This window comes from Henckelia pumila, chromosome 4 (assembly GCF_033568475.1).
Source record: "Henckelia pumila isolate YLH828 chromosome 4, ASM3356847v2, whole genome shotgun sequence".
Taxonomy (NCBI): domain Eukaryota; kingdom Viridiplantae; phylum Streptophyta; class Magnoliopsida; order Lamiales; family Gesneriaceae; genus Henckelia; species Henckelia pumila.
This window is the reverse complement of record NC_133123.1, coordinates 232,820,666-232,825,763: the sequence shown is the minus strand read 5'-3', so window position 1 is coordinate 232,825,763 and position 5,098 is coordinate 232,820,666. Positions and strand designations below refer to the sequence as shown.

At 38.7% G+C, this 5,098-nt stretch overlaps 1 long non-coding RNA gene and 1 pseudogene across 1 annotated transcript; one reads left to right on the top strand and one right to left on the bottom strand.

Annotated features, from left to right (window-relative positions):
• Window positions 1–441: 441 nt before the first annotated feature.
• Window positions 442–2,121, bottom strand: LOC140862918 (heat shock 70 kDa protein 4-like; annotated as a pseudogene).
• Window positions 2,122–3,120: 999 nt separating this feature from the next.
• Window positions 3,121–4,742, top strand: LOC140867573 (uncharacterized). Its single transcript, XR_012145191.1, has 3 exons — window positions 3,121–3,175; window positions 3,253–3,332; window positions 4,234–4,742. It is a non-coding gene; the product is annotated as an uncharacterized lncRNA (long non-coding RNA).
• Window positions 4,743–5,098: the final 356 nt, after the last annotated feature.

Here is a 5,098-nt window from a genome sequence, read left to right as displayed (position 1 = left end):
GTCACCATATGTCTATAATGGAGCCATACAAAAAACTTGGGAAAAAGGGCATACTGATAATAAATACGGGATTTAATTTACTTTAATGTAATTTATGAATTTAAGGGGATATTATAACAAGTAAAAAAAAACAAGGAGAATCAATTTAAGGAGAACTTTCAAAAATAGTGCCGTTGAAGTAAATTCCCAATTCAAATCCTTATATTTATAAGGGTAATAGAAATAGAATAATAATAGTAATAATAGTAATAATAATAATAATAATAATAATAATAATAATAATAATAATAATACTATGATTTTTAAATTATTATTATTATCATCTTGTTGAATGGGTTGTGCATATTTTATTTTCAAAAACCTACAAGCCAAAACAAACTTAACACAAACACAGAATTATAATCAAGCCAATTATGTGGAATGATTCATTAGAACTTAACCTTAATCAACTCCATCAATCTTAGGAGCAGTATTGGAATACATCTTTGCAATGATGGGGTCGCAGATGCTCTCTACTTGTTTCTTTTTATCCTTCAACTCGTCTTCTCCGGCGAGTTCTTTGCTGTCCAGCCAGTCCTTAGCCAGCTCAATCGCGAGTTCAACCTTCTTCTTCTCCGAATATGTCAATTTGAAAGCGAAATTCATGCCATTTTTTATTTTGCTATTCATGTCGTAGACATAATTCTCGAGTGCATTCTTGGCCTCGGATTTCCTCCTATGCTGCTCATCTTCGGCCTTGAAAAACTCTGCTTCTTGCAGCATTCTCCGAATCTCTTCTGCGGATAACCTGCCTTTGTCGTTGATGATTGTCATGTTGTTTTTACTCCCACTTGTTCGATTCTCAGCAGAAACATTCAAGATCCCATTGACATCGATTTCAAAGGAGACGGCTACTTCAGAAACTCCCCGCGAATGCCGGTGAGCTCGAATTCGCCCAAGAAGAAGTTGTCTATCGTTCTAGCCCAGCTTTCTCCCTCGAACACTTCGATCAGTGCAGCGGTTTGGTTGTCGTAAGTTGTTACATATTCCTCCTCCATCTTTGTAGGAATAGCTGTGTTTCTTGGTATCACCACACTCATAACACACACCTCCTTTGACAAAAGGCGTTGACTTCGCATAACATTATGTCTCGAACCTCTGCATTGCCTTGGCCAGTCAATACCGCCGCTAGAATCGCTGCACCGCAAGCGACGGCCTCGTCGGGATGAATGCTCTTGCACAACTCTTTGCCATTGAAAAAATCTTGCAGCAGTTCTTGCACCTTTGGGATTCTAGTGGATCCGCCAACAAGCACCACGTCGTGTATACTTTTCTTCTCCATCTTGCCATCATCCAAGCACTCCTCAACATGTTTAATGCATTTCTTGAACAAATTCAAGTTGAGTTCTTCGAATTTTTTGCGAGTTATAGTAAAACAAAAATCGATTTCAATAGTTGCTTCTGTAGCCGAAGATAGATTCCTCTTGGCCCTCTCGCAAGATGTCCTCAACCTCCTCAACGCTCGGGGATTCATACTCATGTCCTTCTTTTTGTGCTTTCTTTTGAACTCCTGAACGCAATAGTCGACCATTCGGTTGTCGAAATCCTCTCCTCCAAGGTGGGTGTCACCAGCTATTGCCTTGACCTTGAACACACTATTCTCCATTGTGAGAAGGGACACATCAAAGGTCCCTCCTCCGAGGTCGAAAATGAGCACGTTATTCTTTTCACTAGAGCGGCTAAGCTTTTTGTCGAGACCATATGCGATGGCTGCAGCAGTGGGTTCAACAACGATACGCAAGACATTAAGTCCAGCGATGGTTCCGGCATCCTTGGTCGCCTGCCTCTGGGAGTCGTTGAAGTAGGCTGGCACAGTAACAACCGCGTCTTGGTGAGGAACATGGAAGAAATCTCTTCGGCTACAAATTCTTTCTCCTTACCTCTGTAGTTGACCACAATCAGGGGTTTATCGTCGCGGCCCGAAATGACCTTGAAAGGCCAGAGTTTCTTATCACTCTGGACCAAAGGGTCGCTGAATCTCCTACCAATTAACCTCTTAGCATCTGCAGAATTAATTAATTGGTTATGCAACATAAAACAGTAAATGGTTCGACCACCCATATAAGGCCAGAACTTTTTCATTTTTGTTCCGAGCGATCAAAACATTCATAATGATGAAGAAATTGGGAATAATAATGATAAATATCTTACCAAAACGGTATTCGTTGGGTTCAGGGAGGCTAGATCCTTGGCAGCGTCGCCGATGAGACGTTCGGATTCACTGAAAGCTACAAAAGAAGGCGTTGTGCGGTTGCCTAGATCATTAGGTATTATCTCTACACGATCATGCCGCCAATAAGTGGTGCCCAAATCAATTCCAATCGCTGGTACTGACTTTTTCCAGCCATGGTTAGCTTAATAGATCGGTAGTTTACAGAGTGTATGATGAGATGATCTACAATGTGTATAATATATATATATATATATTATAATAAACTTCTTAGAATCTATCTTGATCATTTTAATGGATGGATGAAATTCCCTTCTTTTATTTCAATAAAAACTATTTTAAGAAAACAACTTACTAATTCTAATTATATAGAGTTTTGTTACCCCGCAGTGTTTTTTTTTTTATTAAAAAAAAAAAACGTTGCTCCACCATGTGGCTTTTTTGAATTTTTTTTTAAATATGTGGTAAAGAGAAGAAATTAAAGTTGTGAAGACAAGGCAGAAAACCATTTAAGCCGACCTCCTCCTCCTCCTCTACCGCACTCCGACTAATCCACCAATCGTGGACAACAATCACTGCCATCAACAGAAATTCGACCCATCCTCCTGATTTTAGATCTAGCGTTTCACTTGGGGAATCGCGATGGGTTGCAGGGTCGAAGAAGATGGTTAGACTGTGTTGTTGGCGGCCGACGAGCGGCAAAGATTGAGGAAAGTAAAATTATTACAACTTTTACTTAAAATATTACTTTTCACGCCTCGTATCCAATTTTATTCTGTCCTCTCCCTCCAAATTTGCCTTCATTCTCACCGCAAGAAATAATCCCTTATTTTTCTTCTCTCGATCGAGTGCTACAACAATCTCGCTGTGAATTAGTCTTGTCCCCCACCCCCGACATCGTCCCCCATCATACCTTTTGCACCGTCTGCCACCAGCCCCGTCATCCTCACCGTCTGCCCCTTCGAGGTCTGAAGCCCTAGGTCGCAAGTTTTTGTGCTCTCTGTTTCATCCGACGATTTACATTGATTTATTGTTGATTTCAGGTGGTACAGAGGTGCGATGACTTGAGTTTTCATCTGCAAAACCACCGTACCATTATTCGTCGGACAACCATCTTGCTTCGGTACGTTCTTGATTTTGCTTCGGTTTTTAGGAAGTGTTAATGTCAATTCCAGTCTCTTTTCTAGATTTAGCAGGCTGCGTCGTGAGGATTTTTATCCATTTGAATTTAATTTGATTTGTTTCATTTATCGCACTATTATTGATTATTTTAGGGCAGGGCGACCTGAGGAGAGGATTTACCTAGGATTTTTTAAGCCATGTTTTTCTGAATTTGAATCTTGATTTGCCTTCAACCATTTTGTTTGTTTGATTAATTCTTTCAATTTTGTGCTTTTAATGTGATTCTAATATTCGGTTACTAGAAATCTTGGTTTTGGAATCAGTTTGGAGTATTTGGCTTTCTATATTCTTGTTTTGTTGGTGGGATTGATGCCCAACGCTTATATGTGATTTTTCAATTTTGTGACTTTGTACTATAGTATAATAAATTTAGAGACATTAACATCATGAATGTTTCTATCATCATTGTGTCACAAGTGAGTAAAATCACAAGAGAAACAAAAGCAGTAAACCAGATAATCAAGATATAAAAAGCGTCAAAAAGCTATCAGTATATTACCAAACCGCTTCCTGTACATTGGCATAATCTTGAGGCATCTTGGTAACGTTCTTCCTCGATAGCATACTAGAACAGGAAAATTTTATCACACAACTCAATTTGAATACTAATTTACCTTCAGTTGAGTCGTAATTTCAGCAATACTATCTTTTGATGTTGCCTCTGCAATCGCTTTTTTCAACTTAGCAGATTCCTAGAAATCATTACTTGATCATATTATATACTGATTTTATTTTAGTTGCCGAAGCTCGTGTACCAAGAAGTTGTCGGTGATTCCAAAGGGTTGAGCAGAGTGCTAGTTGAGAAATTTTTAAACATATTTTCTAAACTGATTTTATTTTAGATGCCGAAGCTCGTGTACCAAGAAGTTGTCGGTGATTCCATTTGGACAATACTTATTTACAAAGTGGAACTTTTGGATTTTCCCTTCTCATTGATTTTTCGCCAGCGGAAGTTTCATTCTTCGCAATGGGGTCATTTATATACGGAGATGAGATCAGATCGTGAATGTTTGAATGGATTATTGGACATGTTGAAGGGAGTTGAAGATTATAGTGACTATACTCACATTAGCAAGGAAAAGGTAAGAGATGTCACATGGATGTTGCTGGTTCCATCTAAATCAGAGACAAATTCTCTAAGAAGAAAATTTTCATCCGGTGCTGGGGATACTCCTTTCGAGGCTCTAATAACATCTCATGAGGACAGGCTTCTATATGATATTAAACTTTTGCATTCGGTACTGTAAATTAAGTTCTCGTCGTCAAGCTTTTATCATGCTATAAATAATAAGATATTGTTGGGATCTAAATCTCCTAACACACTTTACAAGAAGAATGCATTCAATCTCCTTGCCTCTAGCATAAGCTAGTAAGTACCCTAGCACAAGCTATTAAGAGCAAAATACAATAAACGTGAATTCTTAACTCTAAACATTTTTCCCCTATTATATTTCTCTTGCCTCTCTTCCAAGTCATCCCTTTTAGAATAATTTTTACGATAAGATAATAGCTTCGGCACAATGTATTTAGGCATATGACAGTATCACTCTCTTGACCACTTAGTGCCCATGGACCTAAGCACCTAACAATGCCACCCTCTTGAAAATCAGCTAGGACGAATCTTGAAACTTCTTTGTCTACGAATTCCGCATACTTCCACCCAACATAAAAGACAATTATCTCAAATTCAAGGTCGCAAAACAGATT